The sequence below is a fragment of the Oryctolagus cuniculus genome, chromosome 5, assembly GCF_964237555.1.
Source record: "Oryctolagus cuniculus chromosome 5, mOryCun1.1, whole genome shotgun sequence".
Lineage (NCBI taxonomy): Eukaryota > Metazoa > Chordata > Mammalia > Lagomorpha > Leporidae > Oryctolagus > Oryctolagus cuniculus.
The window spans coordinates 105,166,766-105,182,642 of record NC_091436.1 but is presented as its reverse complement, the minus strand read 5'-3'; the positions used below and the strand labels follow the sequence as shown (position 1 = coordinate 105,182,642).

The 15,877-nt window shown below is 39.4% G+C and overlaps 1 pseudogene; it reads left to right on the top strand.

Annotated features, from left to right (window-relative positions):
• Positions 1-206: 206 nt before the first annotated feature.
• Positions 207-1,421, top strand: LOC103349841 (sodium- and chloride-dependent creatine transporter 1 pseudogene; annotated as a pseudogene).
• Positions 1,422-15,877: the final 14,456 nt, after the last annotated feature.

Sequence of the window (15,877 nt, the reverse complement as noted above, 5' to 3'; positions counted from 1 at the left end):
ATTCTCTTTATATACAGAAGATCAATTCAGTATATATTAAGTAAAGATTTCATCAGTTTGCAGCCACACAGAAACACAAAGTGTAAAATACTGTTTCAGTACTAGTTATAGCATTACTTCACATTGGACAACACACTAAGGACAGATCCCACATGAGAAGTAAGTACACAATGACTCCTGTTGTTGACTTAACAATTTGACACTGGTCAAAGCTGAGGTCCCCTCAGGTGTGGATCGATGCCGGCACCCAGATCTTCTTCTCCTACGCCATCGGCCTGGGGGCCCTCACGGCCCTGGGCAGCTACAACCGCTTCAACAACAACTGCTACAAGGACGCCATCATCCTCGCGCTCATCAACAGTGGGACCAGCTTCTTTGCTGGCTTCGTGGTCTTCTCCATCCTGGGCTTCATGGCCACAGAGCAGGGCGTGCACATCTCCAAGGTGGCAGAATCAGGGTCCGGCCTGGCCTTCATCGCCTATCCTCAGGCTGTCACGCTCATGCCTGTGGCTCTACTCTGGGCAGCCCTGTTCTTCATGCTGCTACTGCTCGGCCTGGACAGCCAGTTTGTAGGTGTGGAAGGCTTCATCACCGGCCTCCTCGACCCCCTCCCGGCCTCCTACTACTTCCGTTTCCAAAGGGCGATCTCTGTGGCCCACTGCTGTGCCCTGTGCTTTGTCATTGACCTCTCCATGGTGACAGATGGCGGGATGTATGTCTTCCAGCTGTTTGACTACTACTCGGCCAGCGGCACCACCTTGCTCTGGCAGGCCTTTGGGAGTGTGTAGCGGTGGCCTGGGTGTACGGAGCCGACTGCTTCATGGACGACATTGCGTGTATGATCGGATACCGACCTTGCCCCTGGATGAAATGGTACTGGTCCTTCTTCACCCCGCTGGTCTGTCTGCATGGGCATCTTCATCTTCAACATCCTGTACTACAAGCCGCTGGTCTACAACAAAACCTACGTGTACCCGTGGTGGGGCGAGGCCATTTGCACTCTCCTCCATGCTGTGTGTGCCGCTCCACCTCCTGGGCTGCCTCCTCAGGGCCAAGGGAACCATGGCAGAGCGCTGGCAGCACCTGACTCAGCCTGTCTGGGGCCTCCACCACTTGGAGTACAGAGCTCAGGATGCAGACGTCAGGGGCCTGACCACCCTGACCCCAGTGTCCAGAGCAGCAAGGTCGTCGTGGTGGAGAGTGTCATGTGACAGGCACTCCAGCTCACATCACCAGCTCACCCTCTGGTAGCCATAGCAGCCCCTGCTTTAGCCCCCACCCCGCCCCACCCCTCCAAGGGGCTTGCCTTTCCCTCATAGTTTGGGTCTGCCTGGGGCGGGGGAGGGGAGGAAGCACCATGAGTGCTAAAGTAACTTTTTCCATTTTTAATAAAACGCCAAAAATATCAAAAAAAAAAAAAAGCCATACTGCACATTTTTAAACTCCCTTAGCTACAGACAGTTTTCTGACTGTTGTCCAGCCAATGGTAGTGATAACTTTTTATCCAAGATCACTGCTTTTGGAGGAGTAAACTCTGGGAGTTTCTGGAATTTCTTACCTCACACAAACGCAAAATATAACTCAAGGTCACATGTCTCCACACATACTAATGCCATAATAAAAAGCCTCCCAGAAATACTTCTTGATCTCCTTGGATTTATAAGCCTTTTTGATAGTGTCTAGGGGACACATTTCATGTCTCAAAAAATACTAGGCTAGACTGTTGAATTAAGACTCAATAAGATTTTCACCTTCTTTATTGGCTACAGACTTCAGGCCTCATAAAGCATCATAATGACTTATTTAAACAAGTTCAATTTTAATTAAATAAAATGATTCATTTATTTCATCAAATACCAAGGAAGAATTATAATAACATTCCAACTCCATTTTTGATTTGTTAGTGCTGACATTGTCTAAGCACAAACCTTTTCCTATTTTGGACATCTGGACAAGCTGATAAAAAAGCCCATTCTAGGGAAAGGCTTTGGCCTGGTAGCTAAGATCCTACCTGAGATGACTGCATCCCATATTGGAGGGTCTTGGTTCCAAGTTCGAACTCTGCTCCAGATTCCAACTTATTCCTACTGAGCACCCAAACGGGCAGTGGTGATAGCTCAAGTGTTTGGGCCCCTGCCATCCAAGTAGGAGACTTGCATTTGAGTTCCAGATCTGCCATTCTGCCATTAAGTGCATTTGAACATTTGAAGAGTAATCCAGTGGATAGGATCTCTCTCTCTCTCTCTCTCTCTCTCTCTCTCTCTCTCCCCACCCCCCGCACCTCCCTCTTCTTCTCTCCCTGTTCTTGTCTTCTGTATCTCTTTTTCTCCCAAACATTCTCCCTTTCAAATACACTTCAATGCATTTTTAAAAGAAAACATGCGCTTTATTTGTTGGTGCTAATAGTAGGTTGTAACTACACAAGCCCTGGCTAGCCTCCCATTTCCACCCCCAAACAGTAAAACTCAGAACCCTCACCTTTACCATCGTAAGAATTGTAAAATGCATGTTTCCTATGGCTCCATCAGTTCCCCTTTCCCATCCTCTCCTGGGGGGAGGGGTTATTTATCTCATGAATTCTTTACTTTCAATTACTGATGTTAGATTTCAAGGTCCATTAGGCACCGCCCTTTTGTTTGGGTTTATGCTGTTCATTGTGGTGTCACAAAAACAAAATAATGCCTTAAGGATTGAGTTCAGAAGGTGCTGAACAAATTTCTTCTGAGCATATCACTCACAATTATGTTAACTTTTTAATAAAATCAATTTACTTAATGCCTATGTAAGCAAAGTGGAGGCCGCTACCAAATTGAGCAGCAACTTACACCATCCATCCTTCTGCTCCTACGTATTATTCCAGAATTGTCAATTTTCTGTACTGACAATTACAGGGTAAATACGCAGGCTGCTTAGTTACATGTGAATCAGATCCTGTCTTCATAGTACCCATCCAAATTCTCATGTATTTTGTTCTAATGATAAAGATTTTACCCTTATCTCATTGAAATTCTCAATTATTAGCTCATCACAATTTTTTACACTTTTTTCTTAATTTGGTGACATTTCTGGGCAATCTAAAATTAAATAGCATTTAAAATGTGTTTAAACAAATATAATCCCTTGATTTTGAAACTAGTTTTTACTAATAACTTCAAACTAAAATCATTAATATTATAGATTTATGCTGTATGACATTATGCCAATTCAAAATAAGTTTATTTTAAAAATAATTCCATGATATATATTATTGTTTTCAATTGTCATTTCAAACACAGAAAACTTTAAAAATTTGAACCCCATATAAGTGAATTCAAATGTTTTCTTTATAATTAGGAATTTCATTTGAACACAACAATTTGTGTCCTTGGAAAATCACAAATGTTAATCAATAATTAGTAGCTCTCTAAAACTAAGGATCAAAACACAATTAGGAGATTCAGATCTATGATTTTGAGAATACCTATCCATTTTGCTGTATTTTACATTGTATTAACTTTCCCAAATTTTGGTTCTATTTTTGAAGCAGCATGGAAAGTTAAATCTGAAATCTGATTTTGAAAATTGCATTAACATATCATCTCTTCTAACTACAAATGTCATGTACTCCAAGAATGAATATATCACTTATTTTATAATGACTTTCTTCCTTCTAGCCTTAATCATTGAGTTCAATTCTTCTGTATCTGTTCTTTAATTTTAATTTTATATATTTGTTTTATTTCAAAGGCAAGGAGAGAGAAAAAATCTTCCATCTACTGGTTCACTCTTCAAATGCCTGCAAAGGACAAAAAATTTTATATAGGTCCCCCTCATGGATGTCAAGGACCCAAATAATTTTGCTGTCATCTGCTGCTTCCCAGGGTTAGCATTGACGGGAAACTGTAATCAAAAGCAGAGCTAAGAATCAGACATAGGCACTCCAGCATGTGATGAAGGTATCACAAGCAATATTCTAGTCAATGTGCCAAATTACTGGACGATATGCATTTCTTTTTAAATTAGGTGAACACTCTGCCATATACAATAACAACCAGAGTATAATCAAATTGTCTAAATACTGGTCACAAAAGGCTTCCATAGCCTTGGCACTTCATGGCAAGAGCCTCGGGTGATCAGTGACGTCATAAATAAGAGTGTCAATTGTTAAATCAACAACAGAAGTCATTGTGCATTACTCCCCAACTAGGACCTCCGTTCTTATTGAGTTTTACCATGAGAATTAACTGCAAAACTTGTTCTCAAACAGTACTTTATACGTTGTGTGTGTGCAAACTGTTGCAATTTTTACTTGGTATAGACTTGTTCTTCTGTATATAAAGTTAATTAAAAATGAATCTTGGGGCCAGCGTTGTGGTGTAGCAGGTACAGCTGCCGCCTGCAGTGCTGGCATCCCATGTGGACGCTGGGTTCAAGTCCCAGCTACTCCACTTCTGATCCAGCTCTCTGCCATGGCCTGGGAAAGCAGTAGAAGATGACCCAAGTCCTTGGGCCTCTGCACCTGCATGGGAGACTCAGAAGAGGCTCCTGGATCTTGGCTTCGCATTGGTGCAGCTCCGGCAATTGCGGCCAATTGGGGAGTATCCAGAGGATGGAAGACCTCTCTCTCTCTCTCTCTCTCTCTCTCTCTCTCTTTCTCTCTCTTTCTCTTTCTCTCTGTCTCTCCTTCTCTCTGTGTGTATCCATGACTTTCAAATAAATAAATATATCTTTAAAAAATGAATCTTAATGAAGATAGGATGGTAGAGGGAGTACGAGGTAGGATGGGAGAGGGTTTAGGAGGGCGGGTATGGAGAGAAAAACCACTATATTCCTAATGTTGTACCTATGGAATCTGCATTCATTAAATAAAAGCTTTTAAAAAATAAAAATAATAAAAATAAAACAAGCCACAAATAGAATATACAACAAGTTAAGCTATGGCTTGGGAGGCCCACATTCCATATTGGAGTGCTGGTTGAAGTGCTCACTACTCCACTTCTGATCCAATTCCCCGCTAATGCAACTGGGAAGCAATAGACATCTACATGGAGCAATAGCTATCTACATGGGAGACCTGGATAGAGTTCCCAGCTCCTCATTTCAGCCTGGCCCAGACCTGGATATTGCAGGCAACTGGGGAGTGAACCAGTGGATGGAAGATTCTCTCTCTCTTTCTCCCCACCCCCATCCAGTCTTCACCTAGATGAAAATAAATAAGCATTTAATAAGAAAGAAACAAACAGCATTCTTCAAATTTTTGTTCCATCACTGATCAGGGTAAATACTTAAATCTTCAAGCTGTATATTCATAAAATCACAGTAATGAACACGGTCTATGCAAATATTGAGAGAATATGTGCTTTTAAAATGTATTTGGTAAAATGTATTTAAACCATATGTTAGTAAAATGGCACAGTCTTATCTATGGCTTATCCTAGGCTCTAGCCCCTGCCACAAGTGCTGGAAGCCAGGTAGTCTCATGGCCCAACCACTGGTGTCAAGCTCCATCCCCTTCCTAATGGGATTTGCTGCTCCTACTTCCCTGCCTGACCCCAGGCAAAGCTTAAAAGCACCTGTTCCTGAACATGTGGCTCTCTGTTTCTCTCCATCTCCTCATCTCTCTCTCTCTCTCTCTCTCTCTCTCTCTCTGGATCTCTCTCTTCTGTTCTCCTTCTCCCTCTTTTCCTTTTTCACCCCTTCCCTCCCATCTGTCAGGTTTCCTCCATTAAACTCTTTCCTTCATTCCAGTGTTTGGTGTGTTTTGTGGCATTGTGTTACTATTTTACACTGAAGTAAATATTTTTTAAAAGTTTTATTTACTTAATTTGAAAGAGTTACACAGAGAGAGAAGGAGAGGCAAAGAGAGAGAGAGAGAGAGAGAGAGAGAGAGGTCTTCCATCCTCTGGTTCTCTCCCCAATTGGCCACAATGCCATGAGCTGTGCCTAACCGAAGCCAGGATCCAGAAGCTTCCTCCCAGTCTCCCAAGTGGGTGCAGGGGTCCAAGGGCTTGGACCATCCTCCAGCGGAGAGCTGGATCAGAAATGCAACAGCTGGGACTGGAACCAATGTCCATATGGGATCCAGCATTTTGAAGGCAGTGGCTTTACCCGCTATATCACAGCACTGGCCCCTGCAGTAAATATTTAATACATGGTATCTATTGTGCAGATATTTATTTTAGGATTGTGGAGTAGTTTCCATTTTTCTAAAAGTTATCCCCAATTACTTAATGATGAAAATCAAGAATAAAAATTCATGAAAGCGCAATGAAATGCGTGAGTCACTGTAAGAAGCAACCTGACTTGGGGTTGGTGTTGTGGCATAGCAGATAAAGACACTACCTGCAGCACCGGTACACCTCTTTTAGTTCTCGATGCTCCACTTCCAATCAGCTCCCTGAAAATGCACCTGGGGAAACAGCAAAGGTTGGCCCAAGTGTTTGGGCCCCTTCACCCACAGAGGAGACCTGTAAGAAGTACCTGGCTCCTCGCTTTGATCTGGCCCAGCCCTGGCTTTTGCAGCCATTTGGATGGTGAACTAGTGGATGGAAGACTTCTCTGTGTGTGTGTGTGTGTGTGTCTGCTTTTCCCTCTCTGTAATTCCACTTTTCTAATAAATAAATAAAGAAACAAATTGACTTAAGACATATCAAGGGTGTTATCACCTATAGGGGATTTGCTAGCATTATTGCCGATTCTAAAACATGATTATTCTAAAGGATCAAGAGCAGACTTCTGTACCAAAGACAAAGTTATTTCTCCAAGTTCATGAAACTAGTGCACAAAATCAATAACCCAACTCAAATCAATTTACAAAAAGAACTGAAACTAGAGTGAAATTGAAATGCTCAGGTAGGAAACACTTCCTTCATTCAGGTAGGTCTTATGGCAAACTGTTGTGTACCAAGTGAGCATAAAATCAGACCAGACAATTTACAACCAATTATTTGTCAAGAAATGTGCTATATGTAAGTTAAATAATTCAGAAATGCAGTATCTTTACACTGAGATGATTTTCTACAGTGATTTCTATCAATGAAATTTTCTTGCCAATGACTCTGAAATAATTTAGCCATTGAATACTATTTCCTTTCCTGCATGCATCATTTAGATAAAGATTTCAAATACATATCAGTAATAGTCTCAATTTTGTATCTTCCTGAAACTGCCTAACTGTTGTTGTGTCAGTCACATTCCACATATTTTTAATGGTTTTTTGGTTTTGGACAAGTCTTGCTGTCACCAACTCTTTGTAGAATTGATTTTATATTTTTGCTTAGATTTCTCACATACTAAGCCCACAAATTCAACTTCACGAAAGACTAGGTTTCCATTTTTGCAATAAATAGAATATCAAACAGAGGTCATTGCCAACATTTTCATTGTTTTCAAAAAGTAAAACAACAGAAGATTAAAAAAAACAGGAAAATGAAATAGCCTTTTTGCCTAAATAAGCTTATAATAAACTTTTAGCTTGAAGATGGTTAGATAATCTCAATTGAGCAAGAGTGCTGGCAAGAGGGATGGGACAGGGAGAGAGTAGTTGTTTTTTGTTTTTTTTTTGTTTGTTTGTTTTTTTAGGATTTATTTATTTGAAAGTCAGAGTTACACAGAGAAAGAAGAAGAGGCAAAGAGAGACGGGTCTTCCATCCGCTGGTTCACTCCCCAATTGGTCACAACAGCTGGCGCTGCGCCAGAGCTGTGCCAATCTGAAACCAGGATCCAGGAGCTTCTTCTGGGTCTCCCACATGGGTGCAGGGGCCCAAGGACTTGAGCCATCTTCTGCTGCTTTTCCAGGCCATAGTGAAGAACTGGATCGGAGGTGGAGCAGCCAGGACTAGAACAACCACCCACACACCCATATGAGATGCCAGCATTGAAGGCAGTGCCTTAACCACTATGCCACAGCGCTGGCCCCAGAGAGTAGTGTTTCATCTAAACTGAGAAATAAAGAAGATGCCTATGTGATTATTTTACAATGTGTAAAATTTATGTAGAACTAAATTGTATACAGTGCAATATCATGCCCAATAATGTATAGTATGTATTGACATATGTGGGATGTTAAGATTTCATTATTGAGTTTATATTTATTACAGAAAAGCTTTATGTGCAATATAGAATTCCAAGAGCCATGCTTGGATACCCCAATATTCCCAGTCTTATTTGAAATGTCTTGTTTGAAATTATGTAATTCATGTCTGTTTTTTAAAATCCATTATGTCACAAACTCACGACTTTATTTTATTTTTAAAGAACTAACTTATCAAGGAGTGTGACATAAAACAAACATATTTTTACTGTCACAAATGTGACCTTAAAGTCAACTTTGATAGCCTGCTCTTTGCTCCATTTATGGTATACAGCATATTGCTAAAGTTATCTTAAATTTTTGAACTCTCGGCATATAACTTTTTTTTTATTTCTTTCTGCATTGAGTAGCAGGAAAGGATGCCCTCCAGTTTTCAATGACCAATATCATTCCATTGTTGCCTCAGCAAGAGTTTTATGTAAAAGTTGCTGCACAGCTGATCACCCATCTCCCTCAGAGTCAATTATTTTTAAATTTTCAATCAGGACTTAGGCCTTGTCACTGCACCAAAGGGAGTTTCATTAGGGTTTATAATGACTTGTTACTTGTGCTGAGACTTCTCAGGCAGCTTTGACTCTGCTTGATCTATTGTTGAATTTGATTTTATAGATCACTGAGGACTACACAACTACTTCTATTACCATTTGTAATGTTTGAATTCTAATCTAACTTGCATTTGCCCCCAAATTATGTTGGACATATGTATTAACTTGCCATTTGTTCCTCTTGGGGCTTGAAATGTCAATCCTCTTTAGACTATACAATGAAAGCCATTTTCTAAATAGCTATATTTACAATGACTAAGTTAGTATTGCTTAGTAGATAGAATTGATGCTTCTTGCCTTTCATCTCCTTGCTATGTGTTGGACCACTGCCTACACTTTGCCTGATTGGTAAATAAATAGTTTTTGTTTTCATAGTAAAATCCTAGAGGTTATGTTATATCACACTTTTGCGATTCACCTTAATGTAAAACATCTGTTTCTTAATCTACTCTCAATCACCAAGGGCATAAAGAATATCGTTAAGTTTCTGCTGCTTTCTGAGTCATTAGCTGATTGATGAAACTAGTTATGTATAACTATAAGGATTGCCTTGCAGCAATAAATATAGTACTGAAGGCAGTCAACATAATGAAAAAAATTAGAAAATACAATACCTGGTGCCACAAGAGCTCACTATCAAATTCACATATCATAAGGCTGATATTCCTCCTTTTCTTTTCCTTTCCTATATATTTTCTTTTTCTGTCTTTTTTTATTCCTTTTACTCTACTGGATACTCAAAGGAGTAACAAAGCCATTCATCAATTTTGCATAATTATAGTTTTCAGAGTGTTCATACAGACAAAATTATGGAACTCTTCAGCAAAGATAATTTTCTAAACTTCCAAACTTTGACCCATTATTTCTATTTACTAGAATTTTTCCCATGACCCTCTCAGACTAGGAAGGGCAAAATAAGCTAAAATTGTAATTAAAAGAATGGCTTATGAAGCTTAACATTATCTGGCACCTGACTATGAATCCAGCTCTTCTGCTTCTCATTACTTTCTGAATATTCTGGCAAAACTCAACTCGCTATAGCTCCAAAGATAGTATGTATTATTACTCTTTTACATGCTACTGATGTTTAAAAGTGTGAAATCTACAGATGAGTTCTAATTGTAATAGCACACAGGATGTATATTCAATTGCAGAAAGTCCTACAGGTATTTTAGTTAAGGCAATACAAATCAGACCCCTATAGAAAGAGATCACATTTTTTATGCTGGGAACATTCAATATCCTCTATTAGCTATTTAGAAATAATTAATTTTTCAACCATAATTATCCTATTGTGCTATGGAATATTAAATTGTATTTCCTATCCAACTTCACTCTTGTACTCAATAACCATTCTCTTCTCCACATCTTTCCCAGGCCCTGATAACCACTATTCTACTCTCCTCTTTCAAATTTACATTACTTTCCACATGAAAGCAAGAAAATATAGAATTTATCATTCTTTGTCTTACTTATTTCACTTAACATAATTTCTTCCAGATCCATTCATGTCGCTGCAATTTTTTCTTTTAATAGCTAAAGAACAATCCACTGTGTATAGATATTATGTTGTTTTTATTCATTCATCCAGTGATGGACACAAGTTGATCCCACATTTTGTTATTTGGAGTAATGCTACATAAAGATGCAATTGCTGATGCATCTTCATCACAGTGATTTCATTTCCTTCAGATATGTACCTAACATAGAGATTGCTAGATAATATCCCACCTCAATTTCTAGTTTTTTTTTTTTTTTAGGAAGCTCCATATTATTTTCTTATAATATAATCATTGTACTATTATACATTCCCAAGAGTAAATGAGAGTTCAAATTCTGCACATCCTCACCGATATTTGTTATATATTTTCTTGTTGATAATAATCGTTCTAAATAAGGTAATATGCTACATTGTGGTACTTTTGATTTGCATATCCTTTGTTACTAGTTATAATTCATATTTTTACATACTTTTTTTTTTTGGACAGGTAGAGTGGACAGTGAGAAAGAGAGAGTCAGAAAGAAAGGTCTTTCTTTGCTGTTGGTTCACCCCCCAGTGGCCACCGTGGCCGGCGCACTGCGGCCAGCGCACTGCGCTGATCCGAAGCCAGGAGCCAGGTGCCTCTCCTGGTCTCCCATGCGGGTGCAGGGCCCAAGCACTTGGGCCATCCTCCACTGCACTCCCGGGCCACAGCAGATAGCTGGACTGGAAGAGGAGCAACCGGGACAGAATCCGGTGCCCCGACCGGGATAAGAACCTGGTTTGCCAGCGTCGCAGGTGGAGGATAAGCCTATTGAGCCACGGCGCCGGCCCATATACTTTTTAATATATTCTTTTGGACATATCTAGTCAAGTCGTTTCTCATGTTTTTAAAGATGTATTTTTTTCATTTAAAAGACAGAGTTACGGAAAGAGAGAGAGAGAGAGAGAGAGTCTTCCATTTGCTGGTTCACTCCCCAAATGGCTACAACACCAGGAGATGAGCCAAACTGAAGCAAGGAGCAAGGAAATTCTTCAGGGTCTCTCATGTGAGTGCAAGGGCCCAAGGACTTAGGCCATTTTGTGCTGCATTCCCAGGTGCATCAGAAAGGTGCTGGATCATAAGTGGAGCAACCAGTTTTCAAACTGGTGAACATAGGGGATGCCAGTGCTGCAGTCTGGGGCTTTAACCCACTGTGTCACATCTCTAGCCCTGTAATTTCTCAGTTTTAAATCAGATTATTTGATTTTGTTTGATTGAACCAATGAGTTCCTTATATATGTAGTCTGAAAATTTTTCAGATGAAAACAGTGTGCAAATATTTTTCTGTTATTCTGAAGGCTGTATTTTCATTCTGTTAATTGTTTCTTTTGCTGTATAGAAATTTTTTGGCTTCATGTGATGCTATTTGTCAATTTTTGCTGGTAATAGGGAATTTCTATTATACTCTTGCCAGTTACTCTAGACTCATAAGACTACCTGAAAAGCAATAAGGATACAACAAAAATCAATTTTCAAGACATTTCCATAAGTTAAAGTCAGTGTATTCATAGATTCCGTACACACAGTTGTTCTCCCTTGTCTATTCTTTTCAAGCAGTACCCCCATCATGGCTCTGTATACATCACAATCTCGTGATTTACCCATAACCTATTGGCTGCTGCTTTCAAATTAAGTAGGCTGTTAACATAGTTTCATGGTGAAGAGTTTGTATGCCTATTTCACTGGCCTGTTTGATATATCATGTCACTAGTTTTCTATCCCATTTCAATTCAAAAATTTTAGGGAAGGGGCTGGCGCTGGGATGCAACGGATTAAAGCTGTGGCCTGAAGTGCCAGTATCCCATATGGGCACCTGTTCTTGTCCCAGCTGCTCCTCTTCTGATCCAGCTCTCTTCTTTGGCCTGGGAAAGCAGTGGAGGACTGAACAAGTGCTTGGGCACCTGCACCCATGTGGGAGACCTGGAAGAAGCGACTGGCTCCTGGCTTTGGATCAGCTCAGCTCCATCCATTGTGGCCATCTGGGGAGTGAACCAGCGGATGGAGGACCTCTCTCTCTGTCTCAACTTCTCTCTGTAACTCTTATCTTTCAAATAAATAAAATAAATCTTAAAAAAAAAATTTAGGGTAGAAGTGGAATGGGATATGCATAATATCTCTGATAAATGAAGTCTGTATATTCCTTTCTTCCTTTGAAAGTTTTAAGAGAAGTAAACATTCTCTAACACCTCATCCTTACAGAATTAAATATAAACTGAAATTGCTAATGTCCAAGTTTACATAATATATCAGCATTCTCCAGTGAAACAGAATCAACATGATACAAACACACCGGCAGTCGTGTGTGTGTGAGTGTATACGACTTATAAAGATTTTAGTTGTTTAACTACGGAGGCTAAGAGGTTCCGGGATCTATAGTAAGACAGCTAGAAACACAGGAAAGACAACAATGTAAGCTCCAGTACAAAAGCGGACAGGCTAAAGACCCAAACAGAGCTGTTGTCTCAGTCTGAGTGCAAACACAGGAAAAGGATGATATCCTAACTGAAGCAATCAGGCAAGATAAATACTCTCTTTTGTTCTACCTAAGCCTTCAACATTGTTACCCACAGCAAGGAGAGGAACCTACTGTCTCATTCTACTGATTTAAATGTTAATCTCATTCCTAAAATACCCTTATAAGCACATTAAAAATAATGTTTGACCAAATTTGGGGGCATTTCCTGGCTCAGTCAAGGAGACACTTAAACATAACTACTATGAATACAAATACAGTTTTGTTCACAAAAGAATGTTTGTTCTAGTTGCAGTTAAAAATGGCAAATGCTTCAGGGCGGGCACAGAAGGTTAATCCTCCATCTGAGGCACCAGTAACCCATATGGGCGCCTGTTCTAGTCCCAGCTGCTCCTCTTCCAATCCAGCTCTCTGCTATGACTTGGGAAAGCAGTAGAAGATGGCCCAAGTCCTTGGGCCCCTGCACCCATGTGAGAGACCCAGAAGACACTCCTGGCTCCTGGCTCCTGATTTTGTATTGGCGCAGCTACGACTGTTGTGGCCATTTGGGGATCTCACTCTCACTGTCTGTAACTCTACCTCTCAAATAAATAAATAAAATATTTTAAAAATTAAAAAATGGCAAATGCTTAAAGACAGCATGGAAAATTTCCAATTATAATGGCAAGCAAATCATTCATAGATTGGTAGGTAAATAGAATATAAGAAGATGCACTTACATATTTATCTATATACACATGACTTCTCTTATAGTCTATCTTTCACTTAGGACAAATATGTGTGTGTGTGTGTGTGTATACCAACATTTGAAAAAGTCATAGACAAATAAGCAAAATTTGATATTTCTTCTCCATTTAAGAAAGTTAGATGTATGGTGATCCAAATTATGTATTTCTGTGTTTATTTCATGATAAATTCACCATCATTATTGCCCTTAAGTCTATCTGTTGATTATTTTAACTTTTGATTTTGAGTGATAAATGTGTTTTATTCTATTAAGAAATTAGTAACCTAAAATCTGGAGGGAATTTGGAAAACTAATACCATATTGACATATTGATTGTAAAACCAAGTGGATTTTTCTTCTTTTTTCCTTTGGACTCATATATCTTGCTTAGAGATATCAAGCAAGCCACTTATGGGATATTATAACTTACATTCTGAATTTTATATAGTCTGAATGTCACTCTATTGTGCTCTTTTCACAGAAAAAGGTATTTACACTATAGCTTATTTTCTCGCTGGGAGAGGTTTTGATTTCAGTGTGATGCTGTGCATGTTTTCTACACACACTTCAGAATCAGAACATGTTAACATTTTTTTTTGACAGGCAGAGTGGACAGTGAGAGAGAGAGAGAGAGAGAGAGAGAGAAAGATCCTCCCTTTGCCGTTGGTTCACCCTCCAATGGCCACCGCGGCTGGCGTGCTGTGGCCAGCACACAGCGCTGATCCGAAGCCAGGAACCAGGTGCTTCTCCTGGTCTCCCATGGGATGCAGGGCTCAAGCACTTGGGCCATCCTCCATTGCACTCCCTGGCCACAGCAGAGAGCTGGCCTGGAAGAGGGGCAACCGGGACAGAATCCGACGCCCCGACTGGGACTAGAACCCGGTGTGCCGGTGCCACAGGCGGAGGATTAGCCTAGTGAGCCGCGGCGCCGGCCAACATCTATGTTAAAACACGATTTCACATGGGAAAATCACATTTGTGTTCTTCCCACACTTTGGAAGCAAAACACAACATGCTATTTTATATTTCTAAAATTAGTAAGCTATTAAATATTTCAATGAAACATATCCACTAAAAGTAAGTATTTGAAGGTGTGTTATCACCTGGTATTCACACCGCTTTTCTTTCCTCAATGATCAGAGATTCTGAAGTGACAGTCTCTTAACCTGCTGCAATTTGTTGTCAAAGTCATACCTTACATAAGCTAATATACTTCCTTACATTTTCTCTGAAATATTATCATTTCTACCTAATCATCACTGAAACAATAAATCTTCCAATGCTACAGAGCTAAGAACAGGATGGAAATAGGCTTGCTGAAATAATGCCATACTCCTGTATGACAAATTCTACTCTCTATGAAATACAGTTTTTCTTTTTTAAAGTCAGACATATTGTAAATTACAGCTACCTATATTGATGGATACCTTGTGAAATTTGGGTGATTATATCCATTTAATGTTTCACATATTAATGAATTAATACCAATATATTACATGGTACGATTGAGATTATGTGAATTTTAAGTATTACTGCTCAAAGAACATTTTCTTGATAAGACATATTCAGTTTCATTCCCACTGTCTGACAGTTATGAATGATTTCCAGGCAAGAGTGACTAAAAGGACTCTAATATATTTTAAAATTAATTAATTCTATTCTAATAAGTTGGTACAAGAAATTTACACTCAGTGCAAAATTAATGTATGAAAAGATTTTTCCCAGAAACCTTTTATTTAAGGTATACAATGTTTACGCATTACATAAATACACACTTAGGAACATAATGATCCTTTCAACCCTACATGCCAACCCACCTGCACACCCACCCTTCTTCCTCCTCCCTCTCCTATTCCCATCTTATTTCTTACTAAGATCTATTTTCCATTAACTTTATATGTGTAAGATTAACTCTACACTAAAGAGTTCAACACATAGTATTAAAAAAATTGTTCCTAAACAATTGAAATAAAGGCTGTTCAAATCATCACACCTCAAATTTGCCTTTTAGGTGCTCTATTAGTTACCACAGATCAGGAAGAACATATGGTATTTGTCCTTTTGGGAGTCTTATTTCACTAAGTATGATGTTTTCCAGTTTCATCCATTTTGTTGCAAATGACAGGATTTTTTTTTTTTACTTTTGTTGCTATGTAGTATTCCATGGTGTATATATCTCATAATTTATTTATCCAGTCTTCAGTTGATGGGCATTTGGGTTGAGACCATATCTTATATATTGTGAAGTGAGCTGCAAAAACATGAGGGTACAGATAACTCTTTCATCCAGATTTCGTTTTCCTTGGGTAAATTCCCAGGAGTGGGATGGCTGGATCATATGGTAGTTCAATATTCAGATTTCTGAAGTATCTCCATACTGTCTTCCACAGTTGCTGTACAGATCTGTATTCCCACCAAAAGTAGATTAGAGTACCTCATTCCCCACATCCTCACCAGCATTTGTTGTTTGTGGATTTCTGTATGAAAATCATCCTAACAGCAGTAAGGTGAAACCTCATTGTGGTTTTGATTTGTATT